Source organism: Dama dama, chromosome 12, assembly GCF_033118175.1.
Source record: "Dama dama isolate Ldn47 chromosome 12, ASM3311817v1, whole genome shotgun sequence".
NCBI classification, from domain to species: Eukaryota; Metazoa; Chordata; class Mammalia; order Artiodactyla; family Cervidae; genus Dama; species Dama dama.
The window spans coordinates 392,542-407,736 of record NC_083692.1 but is presented as its reverse complement, the minus strand read 5'-3'; the positions used below and the strand labels follow the sequence as shown (position 1 = coordinate 407,736).

The window sequence follows — 15,195 nt, the reverse complement described above, 5'->3', positions numbered from 1 at the left end:
AATGATTTACACAGCGACGTTACTTGATGGCAGGTGTCATATGCAGCCCCACAGACCGCGTGAATTCTGAGCCCGGCGGCCCTGGTTTTGAAGTTGTTGTTATGGGAAATGGCCACAAGGGGGCAGCACTTCTTCATGCCCATCTCTGGTTTCTAGGGCGAGCAGAGGCTTAGGGAAAATTCTGTTCATCCAGGTTTCTTGGGCTCAGGTGAGCCCTGCCCTGGAGCCCTCTTGGTCAATTACCGAGCCGATTGCATCTTTACTCTTTAAAATTAAGTAACTGTCCGGGTGGATGGCATCACGACTCAATGGACAGGAGTTTGAGTAAGCCCCTGGAGATGGTGAAGGACAGAGAAGCCTGGCGTGTTGCAGTCCATGGGATCGCAAAGAGCCGGACACGCTGAGCGACTGAACAACAACAAACTGTCCAGGTGTGTGAGAAGCTGATCTGTGTATTTGGGCTTCCCTGGTGGCTCAGCTGGTAAAGAATCCGCCTGCAATGTGGAAGACCTGGGTTGAATCCCTGCGTTGGGAAGACCCCCTGGAGAAGGCAATGGCTGTGTATTTGTATTTAGTTCCTGCTTTTCCAATGTTTAGTGACAGCGTGTCACCTTGGTCACCTCTTTAAAAACCCCATCTCCAAATTCAGCCATATCCTGGTGTCCTGGGGGTTCAGAATGTGAATTTAGGGGGACATGACTGAGCCCGTAATGTCCTGCTTCGGAACGAGCTGACACATGCCTCAGTGCTCCTTCCCTCAAGTCCCTCGGGGGTGATGTGATGGCTGAGGGAGGGGCCACACCTGCCACGCTTGTGTCCCAGTTGGGCAGCCCTTCTCAGCTCTCCTTGACCAGGTAACAGCAGTGCCAGCCCTCCTGAGGAGCGGTTCTGGGGTGCGGTGCTGTGGCCCTTGTCCTGCTGGGGTGAGTGGTTCGGGGTGCTGTGTTTCTTGTCCTTCTGGGGTGCTCAGTGTCCAGGAAGTCAGGAGCCAGCAGCCTAGTGGGGATGCCGGGAACGCTCAGGGTCCTGGCGAATGCCTCTCCCACCAGACACCCCAGCCAAAGGGGGAAGCCTTGGGGGATCACAGTGGGGAGAGAGTCATGATCTCATTTATGCTGCAGGAAGGCAACATTGAGTTGGGGTGTGAGAAGCCCTCTGGGGTCAGGGAGCTTGGTTGGGGCCTGTTGGAGGGATTGGGCTTGGGCCAGGGCTGTGGGGGTAGAAGGGAATTAGTGTGGGGACTGGCCATAGGCTCTGCAGGAGGAGCTGACAGTCCCTGGAGCACAAGGAAGTGGGAGCCTGGGAGGGCCTGGGTGGGGCTCAGCAACCGGGGAGGGTGGGACCCCTCTGGGGGTGGGAGCAGCAGGATCCCAGCCCTCTGAGGGGCCTGTTAGCCCCCAAGATGAGATGCGGGTGCAGTGGTTGGGCCAGTGCATCTGGCCTGGGAGAGGGGTCCAGGCTGGAAATGTCGCTGGAATCATCACAGGAAGAGGAAAGGCCAGGAGGGGGCAGGGGTTACAGCAGACCATGTGCAGTGACTGCAGTCCTGTTGGAACCAACTCAGAGCCCAAAGGGGTGGTTGTCAGGAGCTCGACTTCACTCTCTTATTCCTTTGTAAAACCACTGTGTCAGAATTAGGGACACCATCAGGAGACTTCAGGGCTCCGTGGTGCTGTGGCTTCGTCAAAGGGTCCCAGGTGGAAACAGAACCACTGCAGGCCCTGCCCGCATCCCCACTGGGGAGGAGCCCCATCAGGGCACCGGGGCTCACAGACTTCAGGGAGCTCCTGCCCTCAGGACTGGTCTCCTCCTTCCCACCAGCTGCTGGTCCAAGGCCCAGGCACCCCCATCCTGGCTCCAGCCTCCGCGACCTGGCTTCTGGGACAGCTTAGCGGTAAGTAAGACCCTCAGAATCCTGTACCTGCCTGGGGGTAAGAATGTCTAAAAACCTGCACCCTGCAGACCATGGAGGGCTGAGTGTTTCCAGCAGGTATAGGGGAAAGATGGGGCATGAGGTTCCTACGTGTGCAGGGCCTTCCCAGTGCAGAGATCTGTGCATTTCCCCGGCCAGCCAGATCCCCACATCATCCTCCCAGGAAGCCCAGATCCAGGGTTATGAGGGCAGAGGCCATACCCCTGCTTGTCTGTAACTTCTCACCCCTACGGTGAGGAACCTGGCTCCCACCATCTGCTGTTTATCTCTGCGTTGCTCCTTTCCAGCTGACACGTGCAGAAGTTTCAGCTTTCTTAGTTACTGCAGTCTGCAAAGAACCCCATAAAATAAGCCCACTGTTTATGAAAGGCCCATTTTGCCTTTAGTCTACAGATTCTGCTAATTTCCAAAGTTGAGCCAGCACCTTTTGCCCTGTCCCTTACACTGAGGCTTCTCTGTGTCGCTTCTGATATTCTGAGTCGAAGCTCACTCCGCTGGCTGCATAATAGGCCAATGAATCCAAGAGATGAGGTGTAGAGGCAAAGAAGAGACTTTAATTGGGGAGCCATCAGACCAAGAAGATGGCAAGCTAGCACCTCAAAATAACCACTTTATTGGGGTCTGGATGCCAGGTTCTTTTATAGATCAGAGAGAAAGAAGCAATGAGGAACTAAAGTCAAAATGCAGAATAGAGAGGGAGAGGCAGTGGGGAAGTAAAGTGAAGGGGCCTTCAGTCTTGCAAAGTATCTCCCAGGGAATGTCCAGCCTTGGAAGGGGTGTGGGCAGGGACAAACTATCCCTCCATGAACTGAACAAAGGCACTTTAGTTTACAGTCAAGCAGAGGGGTAGGGTCCTCCAGGCAAGCCACTGAGCATGATTATAATGGTTAAAAACAAAAAAAAGCAAGTCACAAGTCACAGAAATAGCTTCCAACATGGAGGCGGAGCTGGCTTTCTCCCTGCAACACTGCTGCAGTTAGACGCAATGTCAGTGTGTACTCCACTGCTGCATCCCAAACAGCTAAATCTGAGAAGATTATGTTCACCCCTTGGGCCATACAAATCTGTGGGCTCAGACAAAAACATAGGGACAGGCTTTCCATCCTGCAGTTGAAGAGGAAAAGTTAAAATTTTACATAACTTTCTGCCCCTTCTGCCTCTGTAACCCAACTTGCTTCTTGCAAAGTCTGGATCATGTAGGTCATGTAGTCTCAGAAACTGAGGACCTACAATACTAGGAACCGGAGCTTATCTCACTCACCCTTGTCCTGCTCTTTGCAATTGCCTAGCCCCTGCAAACCTGCTTAATCATGCCTGTCCAGGTCAGGCAATTCCCTCCCCATCTTGACTGCTGTTCCCATGCATGAGAAACCCCTTAGTTTAAACCAGCCTATTAACAGCTAGTGTTGCCCACTATAGTCTGTCTATAAAAACTCTGTAACCCTTTTGTTCAGGGCTCAGAGCTTGGAGTGTTAACTCCTTGGGGCCTGCCGGCGTAATAAACCTGAGTTCTGCAACTCTCTAAGTGTGATGCTTGGTTTTTTGAGTACTGGTTTCTGCAACAATATGTCAGATAAGATGGCTCATTCCTTTCTATTGCTGAGCAGTATTCATTGCATGTGTATGGGAGGAAAAACAATTTTCCTCTAACCTAGATGGTTAGTTGAGACTTTCACTGTAAAAAACAAACAAACAAAAGACAGATTACCAGGAGAAAAACAGAAGTTTAATAGCATGGATACCTCCTGTATATATGGAAGTTAACAGGAAAACTGAGTCACTCCCTTAAATGTCCAAAGCCATCACCTTAAATGCCATCTTCAGACACAAACAAAAGACCTGGGATGGGGGAAGAGGGAAGCCAGTTATGGCAGGCTATCATGCAAAACACAGTAAGAAGGGTATGTTTGTTTGCAGATTGAAGTCAGGACTTGTCCATTGATAAGAGTTACTTGAGATTTAATCATCTGCCTATTTCTGGTGGGAAAAGAGACAGCCTTTAAATATGGAGATTTCTTTATTGTAAATGTCTTTCACAAAAGGCCAGTTACTATTTAGCTTTCCAAGATTCCTTAAAAAAAAAAAAAAAAAAAAAACATTAGACTGAAATAATCTTTATGGCAGAGAGTCGTATTTTGGAGTGGCATATTCTGCTTGCCTTAACATAGATGTACCCCACTTTGCTTGTGTATTCATCTATTGAAGGATATCCTGATTTGTTCAGGTTTTCAGCTATTATGAATACTGCTGCTGTGCATAATTGTATCCTTGCTTGAATTTGGAAATAGATTTTCAAAGCAGTTGACTAAATAACAAAAGCGTGATTGTTGGATTCCACAGTTTAGCTGTAGAAAAAACTGCCCAGCTGTCTTACTGTGAGACGGGCATAACTAGCGCCGTGACAGGCACCCTGAACTATGAGTAAGCTTCAGTTTCTCCCAAGGGTGGGGTAATTATCTGCCCTCAACAGGCCACCAGAGACCAGCCAACCAGCAAGCGCCCAGTAAACCTCCGGGAGAGTCCCTTGCGCGCGAAAATTTTAAAGTGTGTTTGACCAATGAAATTGCTTCGTAAACATGTAAACAATCTGCTTGCGATAACTACCCACTGCTTATGTTTGAAATCGAGCACCCTATAAATGTGCGTGGAAACTGAGGCTCAGGGCTCTCTGACTTTGCACCACTGCGTTGGTTGCAGCAGGGGCCCAGACTCGAGTCTGCAATAAATTTCCCTTCCTTTGCGTGTTGCATTGTCATGGAGGTCTTCTCTTTTCCTGCTGGGGGATTTGGACATCGGGCATAACATTTGGGGGCTCGTCCAGGATCCTTTGACTGGGGAAAGAGAACACTTCCAGGACAGAGGGGAAGGATAGATATAGCACCGATGCTCAGGCAGGACAGGAAAGTCCAGTGTAAATCCGAGGCCCTGCTGAGAAACAGGAAGGTATCTGGCACAGGAGAAAGCTTTCTATAAAGAGGGAACGGATTGGACGTTCCAGCCGGTGCAGGACTGAAGCCAGCGAGCGCGCTGGAAGGCAGCCAGCTCTGTGGGAAGGAGAGTTCCTCTCCTGGTCCCGAGTCTGCTGAGCAGTGGACGCCATTCAGTAAGGTGAACCTTGTACCGGAAGGCAAGAGGACTCAGGGGGCCCAAAAACCCAGCGCTGTGTTGTCGGCCGACATTTGTCTATCTGTGTGTTTGTCTACGACCCTCGGTGTTTGTGTGTGTGCCGGCATTGTCTCTGGTCTCGTTGTCTTCTGGTGTATCGTTCTCTACTCTCTCTTCTGACTTATTCTCCTTCTCCCCTTCTTCTCTGATCTGCCTTCAACTCCTACTCTCTTCAAGAGTTTCAGTGAACAGGCGAACAGTTGTGAGGGCAACTGATGAGTCCCGGCCAAGGCTACACTCTGGCGGACTCTGAAGGCCTTACAATGAGTGAGCCTCAGTAATGGGAGCCTGATTGGGTGAAACTCTCTTTCAACATCCCTAGCTGAGGATGTGGCCTAAAATTCCTTGTGTGGGCACGGGACAGGCACTTAAAGGCCATTAGGGCGCCTGCCATTTGAAGACTCCCATGAGAGGATAAGGGGGTCACAGAACAGGCTAGAAACCTCTAGGGTGCCCGCCCCCAGCAAGAAAACTTCCGTGCACCGACGCAGGCACATAAACAGTTCCAAAAGCATACCATAAGCCCAACCTCTTGGCCGCCACCATTCCCGGTAGGATTTTTGGTGGCCATTCTCAGTGACTTCTTCTCTCTCTCTTCTACCATTTGCTCTTTGACTATGGGTCAGGGGGAATCTACCCCACTTTCTCTCATGACTGACCACTTCTCAGATGTCAGGGCCAGGGCACATAACTTGTCTTTGCTAGTCAAGAAAAGTAAATTAATAACCTTTTGCTCGGCAGAGTGGCCTGACTTCCAAGTTGGATGGCCTCCGGAAGGTACCTTTCAACCGTCCATTATACAGGCTGTAAAAGAAAAGATTATGGCTCCTGATCCCGGGGGTCATCCGGATCAGGTTCCTTATGTCATGGTCTGCCAGGATCTGGTGGAAAATCCGCCCAAGTGGTTAAAACCTTTAGTTCACAAACTTCCTGGTTCTTCCAATTCACAGGTCCTGGTGATGGAAACCCCCCCGGAAGAAACTAAAAAGAAAGAGGACCCAAAACCCGTCCTTCAGGAATCATCTTATCCGAACCTGATAGATTTAGAAACAGAGATAAGGCCTCCGCCATATGACCCCCCCCCCCGCCCCCATTGCAATTCCCTCCGAGGGGAGAAACTCCCCCGGGCTAATCAAGAGGGTTGAGAGGGCCCGTGGGAGCTGACCATGAGGGGGGACCCTCATTGGGGACCCGGAGGAGAATTAGGGGTGATAGGGGTGGGCAAGGCCCTGGGGACCCAGAGTTGCTTTCATCCACCATTCAGGCGTTCCCCGTCCGAGTGGGACCAGCTAACCCGGACGGAGAGTGAACCTATCAGTACTGGTCCTTTTCCACAAGTGACCTGTACAATTGGGAAACCCAGAACCCTCCTTTCTCAGAGAAGCCCCAAGGCCTCATTGACCTCTTAGATTCCATTTTGTTCACTCACAACCCCACCTGGGATGATTGTCAGCAGTTGTTGCAGGTGCTCTTCACCACAGAAGAACGGGAGCGAATTCTGGCAGAGGCACGGAAACGGGTCCTGGGGGTCGACGGGAGACCAACCGCCCAGCCTCATCTCGTGGACGAGGGGTTTCCTCTGTTGCGGCCTAACTGGGATTTTGAGCGAGCGGAAGGTAGGGAGTGTCTCCGAGTGTACCGCCAGACTCTGATGGCAGGCCTGCGGGCTGCAGCTAGAAAGCCGACAAATTTGGTGAGGGTAAATTTAGTAAGGCAAGAGCCCACTGAGAGCCCATCAGCCTTGCTAGAGAGGCTCATGGAAGCCTTTAGGCAATATACACCTATGGACCACCAGGCTGAGGAGTCACATGCTGCAGTTCTGTTAGCGTTTGTAAATCAGGCAACCCCAGATATTAGGAGGCAATTACAAAAGATAGAGGGATAGGGAGAACAGACAATACAAGATTTACTGAAAGCAGCTGAAAATGTATTTAATAATAGAGAAGACCCCAGAAGAAAGGGAAGAGCAAATTCGATGGGAGGAAAGGGAATTAGCTGAGAAGATCAGGAAGGAAGATAGGGAACATAGGGCGAAGGAAAACCTGAAGAATCAGAGGGAGCTAGCCAAGATTCTTTTTGTGGGGATGAAGGGCGGAACAGAATTGAGGGAGCCTCGTGACCCCCAGACTGGAGAAAAAGAGAGACCAAAAAGGCAGGCCCTAAAGAAAGATCAGTGTGCTTACTGCAAAGAACGGGGACACTGGAAAAACGAGTGCCCTAAGAGGGACCCAAAGAGAGGAACAACCCAGAGAGAAAGAATCTCCCCTGGAACTCGAGTTCTATATGTGGGGGAAGACAGTGACTAGGGGAGTCAAGACTCAGCACCCCTCCCCGAGTCCTGGGTAACCATACATGTGGAGGGGAAACCCGTTGGCTTTATGGTGGATACTGGCGCCCAACACTCTGTTTTAAATAAAAAACTGGGACCAATGTCTAAGAAAACCAGCTTAGTGCAAAGAGCCACGGGGAAAAAAAATATTGTTGGACCACAGAACGGAAAGTAAATCAGGGGACCCATCAGGTGTCCCATTCGTTTTTGGTGATACCAGAATGCCCAGCCCCTCTACTTGGAAGAGACTTGTTGACTAAAGTTAATGCTCAGATCCATTTTGACCCTGGGGGAATGTCAGTCACGGATGGACTTGGACAGCCGACACATGTCTTGTCTCTAGCCTTAAGAGATGAATACAGACTTTTTGCGCCTAAGCCCTCAGAGGTCATAGCACCAGATGTACAACTGTGGGTCCACAAATACCCATTGGCCTAGGCAGAAACAGCAGGAATGGGACTGGCCAAACAGAGACATCTGGTCGTCATCGAGCTAAAGGCTGAGGCAATTCCTGTGAGGGTGAGGCAATACCCTATGAGCCAGGAAGCTCGGTGGGGGATCACTCCCCACATTCGACGGCTCGTGGATGCCGGAATTCTCAAGCGGTGCCAATCCCCTTGGAACACCCCCTTACTGCCGGTGAAGAAGCCAGGGGGGACAGATTACAGACCTGTCCAAGACCTGCGAGAAGTCAACAAGTGGGTGAGTGACATACACCCTACTGGCCCTAACCCGTATACCCTCCTGAGCAGCTTACTGCCTGAGTACACTTGGTACACTGTGCTGGACTTGAAGGATGCTTTTTTCAGCCTACCCCTGGCGGCCCAGAGCCAGGAGATATTTGCCTTTGAATGGACTGAGGGGGAAGTCCAACCGGTAGTACAATTAACTTGGACCCGCCTCCCACAGGGGTTCAAGAACTCCCCTACCTTGTTTAATGAGGCTTTGAGTGAGGACCTCTACGAATATTGGACTCGCCACCCAGAGGTCATCCTGCTGCAATATGTAGATGACCTTATCTTGGCTGGAACTACAGAGGAGGCATGCAGCCATGCCACCGGTGACCTCTTACAGACTCTAGGCACCTTGGGGTATCGCGCTAGTGCAAAGAAGGCGCAAATAGCCTGGCAAGAGGTCACCTATTTGGGGTATAAGATCAGACAGGGGAAAAAGTGGCTAACTCAGGCCATGAAGGAAACGATATTGCAGATACCAGAGCCCAAGACCCCCCGCCAGGTGAGAGAGTTTCTGGGGACTATTGGATATTGTAGACTGTGGATCATGGGGTTTGCTGAGAAGGCCCGGCCCTTGTATGAGGGAAGTAAAGAGACCCCAAACTGGACTTGGACTGAACCAATGAAACAGGCTTTCCAGACACTCAGACGGGCCCTACTAGAAGCCCCAGCCCTTGCCCTGCCTAACCCAAATAAGCCATTCCAGCTGTTTGTAGATGAAAAGCAAGGAATAGGAAAGGGGGTCTTGATGCAACAATGGGGACCGTGGAAGTGGCCGGTGGCATACCTTTCGAAGCGATTAGACCCGGTGGCCGCTGGGTGGCCCCCTTGCCTCCGCATCATTGCAGCCACTGCCCTCCTTGTCCGCAACGCTAACAAGTTGACCTATGGACAGCACCTCTGGGTTTACACCCCTCACGCCATTGAAGGGGTTTTAAAGCAGCCACCGGGTAAGTGGATCTCCAATGCCCGTTTGACACATTACCAGGCCTTGCTGCTTGATGCCCCACAGGTGTGTTTTCAGACCCCTTGCTTCCTGAATCCAGCCTCGCTCCTACCTAACCCAGAGAAAGACTGCCCTCTCCATAATTGCAGTGAGATGCTGGCTGAGGCCCTGGTGGCACGAAAAGACTTAACTGATGTACCCCTAAACAACAGTGAGCTAGTATGGTTCACCGATGGGAGCAGTTATGTAAAAGATGGACAAAGGAAGGCAGGAGATGCCATAGTTGATGATTCAGGACAGACGATATGGGCTAAGACACTTCCCCCAAACACTTCTGTGCAAAAAGCAGAATTGATTGCCCTAATACAGGCTCTGGAGCAAGCCAAAGGGAAGAGAGTCACCATTTTTACTGACAGCCGATATGCTTTCAGCACTGCCCATATTCAAGGTCCAATATACCAAGAAAGGGGATTTCTGACAGCTGAGGGAAAGGAAGTCAAAAATCTGCCTGAGATTTGCAGGCTCCTGGAAGCTGTCCAACTGCCCCGGGCAGTAGCAATAGTACGTGTCCCCGGTCATCAGAAAGAAGACCCTAAGGCGCGGGGCAATCGTGCCGCTGATGCGGCCGCTCGAGAAGCGGCTAGCCGGGAACTACACCGCCCCCATATTAGCCGTGGGACTTCCACTTCCCGGTATGGGGGCCTTGCCACCAGTTCCTGAATATTCCCTCCCTGATCTCACCTGGATCAACGAGGATACCACCCTCCAGAAGGATGACAAAGCTGGATGGTACCGAGACCAAAACAACAACCTGATATTGCCTGCCATCCTGGGTCGTCACCTGTGTGAACACCTGCACACAACTACACACTTGGGAGAGAAAATGACCTTAACACTTCTCCAGACAGCCTGCCTGAGGTTCCCTCGACAAAATGCAACTGTACGAGAGATAATCCAGGCTTGCAAAGCATGCCAGCTGATGAAGACAGGGAAAAGGCAGCACACGGGAACGAGGTACTGAGGGGAAGAGCCAGGGCAACACTGGGAGATAGATTTCACTGAGGTAAGGCCAGGCAAGTACGGGTATCGCTATCTGTTGGTTCTGGTAGATACCTTCTCGGGGTGGGTAGAAGCTTTCCCCACTAAGGGAGAGACAGCAATAGTGGTTGCTAAAAAGATCTTAGAAGAGATAGTGCCTAGGTATGGGCTGCCAGTGACTATGGGCTCTGATAATGGACCTGCCTTTGTGAGCCAGATTGTACAAGGGCTGGCCCAAGCTCTGGGGACAAAATGGAAGTTACATTGTGAATATAATCCCCAGAGCTCAGGACAGGTTGAGAAAATGAATCGGACCCTAAAAGATACTTTGACAAAGTTGGCAATCGAGACTGGCGGGGACTGGGTGACCCTCCTTCCCTTCACACTGTTTCGGGCACGTAACGCCCCTTATAAGCTGAATCTTACCCCTTTTGAAATTCTGTATGGAAGACCCCCTCCTGTGTGTCCTATTTTCGAGGGAAAGTGCCTGCCACCCCCTACTTTGGGGCAATTCCAGCAAACTCTGATGGCAGTAAGTAAGGTGCATAACCATGTTTGGAAATTAATTCGAAAAATACATGAGGGTCAAAGCAAGGGGGCCATCCCCGCACATAATATTGGCCCAGGTGACTGGGTTTGGGTAAAATGGCACCAATCTAAAGTATTAGAACCCAGATGGAAAGGCCCTTATGTTGTTCTCCTTACCACCCCTACCACCATTAAGGTTGACGGGATTGGACCCTGGGTTCACTGCAGTCACGTGTGGCAAGCTACTCTGGAGGAACAGGAAAGAGCGCGAGCAGAATGGAAGACAAGTCCTCACCCGTCAAATCCTTTGAAACTGAAACTCGTCCAACGAGAGGCCTCCTGAGTCTCCTACTGGTGGCAATTCTCATCAACCCAGGAATATCCAATCCACACCAACCATTCAAGATCACCTGGAAGCTCAGTGACGGACAGACCCACGAGGTGATCAACGAAACCTCAGGAATCCACCCTCTCAACACCTGGTGGCCAGACCTGTACTTTAACCTCAGGAGACTCTTTGTATGCCGGGTCGGGCTACACACTCTGCTATATGGAAGCCTGGGTGGACATATGGGGGACACATACGCCCACACTTATGGAGTGGGGGACCTTCCTGGGTTTTTCGCTTGCCCAGGCAACATTAGAGGTAATTGGTAAACTTGTGGGGGTGTAGAAAGCTATTACTGTGCAAGCAGGAGCTGTGTAACTTCGTGTGATGGGCCCCGGAGGTGGGACGTCGGGAACAGAGATCTAGTTAGATTCACCTTTAGAGATTCCAAACACCAAAGGCCTTTTGTACGGGTACAGTTCAACCAGGACCGAGCAACAAAAGAAAGCCGCTGGACCGCAGGGCTAACTTGGGGCTTCCAGTTCCATGTGGCTTGGCCCGGCCCTTACCCAGGAGAGCTCTTGACCATTAAACAGGTGATTGAGCCGGTACAGGTACATAGTCTGGGTCCCAACCTGGTCAAAACGGCACAGGGGCACAAGACGACCCCTAAGACGACCACCTCCGGGCCAGACTCGCCAAGGTCAAACAGCACCTCCTCTACCCCAGGCACCAAAGGTAATCTGACAAACACCCCAGCCATCTAACTGTAACTGCTAGCTCAGTGACTCAAGACCCCCTATGGGCCATAGTAAATGCCGCTTTTATGGCTCTAAACCATACTGACCCAAATGCAACCCAATCCTGCTGGCTCTGTTATAACCTCCACCCCCCCGCCTCCCCTTCTATGAGGCCGTAGGCCTCAATGTCTCCTACAACTTGTCTTCAGACCCCAATCCCCCTCAATGCTGGTGGGAAGAGCGTAAGATAGGCCTCACGATGGAAGAGGTATGGGGACAGGGGATCTGTTTGGGCACAGTACCAAGGGATAAGATCTCCCTTTGTGCTCAGACTATTGGTAATATCAGCTTACTTGCCAAAAATTGGCTAGTGCCGGAAGGCGGGGGATGGTGGGTTTGTTCACACACGGGGCTAACACCATGTTTAAATATGAAGGTTTTTAACCCAAGCCAAGAACTCTGTGTTCTCGTCACTGTAATGCCAAAGATCCTATACCATTCTGAGGAGGTAATGTACTCACATTGGGACCGGGAAGTACTAAGACAGAAACGAGAGCCCCCAGCGCAATCACTGTGGCAGCCCTGTTCAGCCTCAGATTGGCAGGAGCAGGGACAGGAATAGCTTCATTATCTTTGCAGGGCCAAGGGCTCTCCTCCCTGCGGGCCGCTATAGATGAAGACATAGTCCGCATAGAAGAATCAATTAGTCACTTAGAAAAGTCTTTGACATCCTTATTGTTCTGCCCGTAGTCCGAGTCCCCGGTCGGGAAAGAAGACTCTTCGAAACAATGCAACTCGCAATAGGGGAATTTATTAATGACTCGAGCCAGGGCCTCCCGCCCTCACCAGGTGTGTGAGGACGAAAGGCCCCGAGCCCCAGTTCTCTCGGGTATTTATTAGGTTAAAATAAGCAGCAGGTAGTTGGCACAATCGGATTGGTTACACAGTGGGTAGTTGGCGTAAGCGGATTGGTTACACAGTTGCTAGGTAATTTTTGTTGGCCCAACGTGGGTCTTTCAGCTTTCCCCTGATAGGTTCCCTTTTCTCTGGCTAGGCATATGTTGATTGGCTGGCTCCAGAAGGCCTGATAATTATGTTACCCCGGGAAACCAGGCCTACTCTTAATCTAGGCTGCCTGCCATGGCGTTAGCCATGACAGCCTCACATTTCCCCCCTGTCTGTTGTTCAAGTAGAGGAATCTTCCTCTTCACCCTGTGAAATTGACTGATATTGTTGTCTCAATATCATAATTTGGATGGTATTTAGGCGCTCTCTAATAAATGAGACCAGACAGTTTAAAATGCATGAACCAAAGGTCAGTAACAATATTAATATTATGAGTGGACCCAGGAGGGTGGAAATCAAAGTGGTCAACCAGGGGGAGCGCTGAAACCAAGATTTAAGCCAGCCTTGTTGGGCTTTTCATTCTCTCTTCCGCTGGGCTAGTCCCTCTCTTACTTTCTGGAGAGATTTTTGTACCACCCCTGAATGATCGATATAGAAACAGCATTTTTCTCCCAGTGCTGTACATAATCTTCCTTGTTGCAGAAACAACAAATCTAAACCTCTCTTATTCTGTAACACTACTTCAGACAAGGAGCTCAAGGATTCTTGGAGGTGCGAAATGGACTGTTCTCGTGGTTTCGCAACCCCAAGCGGCACAATAAAACGAGTCAACTCTCTCACATTTTTCAATTTGGTTTCGATCCCTTCCCCCCCCCCCCCCCCCCCCCCCCCCCGCCCCGGGCAGACATAGACAGGCACCTGTTCGTAGTACTGTGGGCCTTTTCGCTCACAGTTACGGGTGAACAGACCGAAAGAGCCGTGGGCAAAGAACTTGGTCAGTTAGTGGGGACCAAACCCATTACCGTCAGCCGCCAGCAAGCACAAATCAAAGGTCAGTACTGGCCACCATGTCCCTTTGGGGGCCACGTTGGAGCTCGAATTAAGCACTTTTTCAGCCTCAGGATTGTAGATCACCCAAGTCAGGTTAGCTGGCTGATGGGGGTTGTGGCTGGTTGCTCCTGGGCAGAGGAAAACTGTTATCAGCAGGAGAGTTAAGAGGGCTCCCGTCATAAGAGTTTCAGTTTCAAAGGATTTGATGGGTGAGGTTTTGCCTCTCATTCTGCTTGCATCTTCTCTTGTTCTTCCAGGGTGGTTTGCTGCAAGTGATTGCAGTGAACCTAGGGCCTGATCCTGTCGACCTTAACAGCAGTAGGAGTGGTAAGGAGAACAACATAAGGGCCTTTTCATCTAGGCTCTAATGCTTTAGATTGGTGTCGTTTTACCCAAACCCAATCACCCGGGCCAATATGATGTGAGGGGATGGTCCCCCTGCTTGTTACTTAATGCCATCAGTGTTTGCTGGAATTGTCCCAAGGTAGGGGGTGGTAGGCATTTTCTCTCGAATATAGGACACACAGGAGGGGGTCTTCCATACAGAATCTCAAAAGGGGTAAGATTCAGCTTATAAGGGGTGTTACGCCCTCGAAAGAGCGTGAAGGGAAAGGAGGGTCACCTAGTCCCCGCCAGTCTCTTTTGCCAACTTTGTCAAAGTTTCTTTTAGGGTCCGATTCATTCTTTTAACCTGTCCTGAGCTCTGGGGATTATATTCACAATGTAACTTCCATTTTGTCTCCAGAGCTTGGGCCAGCCCTTGTACAATCTGGCTCACAAAGGCAGGTCCATTATCAGAGCCCATAGTCACTGGCAGCCCATACCTAGGCACTATCTCTTCTAAGATCTTTTTAGCAACCACTATTGCTGTCTCTCCCTTAGTGGGGAAAGCTTCTACCCACCCCGAGAAGGTATCTACCAGAACCAACAGATAGCGATACCCGTACTTGCCTGGCCTTACCTCAGTGAAATCTATCTCCCAGTGTTGCCCTGGCTCTTCCCCTCAGTACCTCGTTCCCGTGTGCTGCCTTTTCCCTGTCTTCATCAGCTGGCATGCTTTGTAAGCCTGGATTATTTCTCATACAGTTGCATTTTGTCGAGGGAACCTCAGGCAGGCTGTCTGGAGAAGTGTCAAGGTCTTTTTTCCCCCAAGTGTGTAGTTGTGTGCAGGTGTTCACACAGGTGACGACCCAGGATGGCAGGCAATATCAGGTTGTTGTTTTGATCTCAGTACCATCTATCTTTGTCATCCTTCTGGAGGGTGGTATCCTCGTTGATCCAAACGAGGTCAGGGAGGGAATAGTCGGGGACTGGCGGCAGAGTCCCCATACCAGGAGGTGGAAGTCCCATGGCTAATATGGGGGCGGCATAGTCCCGGCTGGCCGCTTTCAGTAGGGCCCGTCTGAGTGGCTGGAAAGCCTGTTTCATTGGCTCAGTCCAAGTCCAGTTTGGGGTCTCTTTACTTTTCTCATATAAGGGCCGGGCCTTCTCAGCAAACCCCATGATCCACAGTCTACAATATCCAACAGTCCCCAAAAACTCTCTCACCTGGTGGGGG

General features: G+C 50.7%; 1 protein-coding gene and 1 pseudogene across 1 annotated transcript in view; one reads left to right on the top strand and one right to left on the bottom strand.

Annotated features, from left to right (window-relative positions):
* LOC133065907 (histone-lysine N-methyltransferase PRDM9-like) overlaps nucleotides 1–15,195 on the bottom strand; it is a 389,343-nt gene that overhangs the window by 320,524 nt on the left and 53,624 nt on the right. The gene's annotated exons all lie outside the window — the stretch shown is intronic.
* LOC133067140 (uncharacterized) lies at nucleotides 781–7,865 on the top strand (annotated as a pseudogene).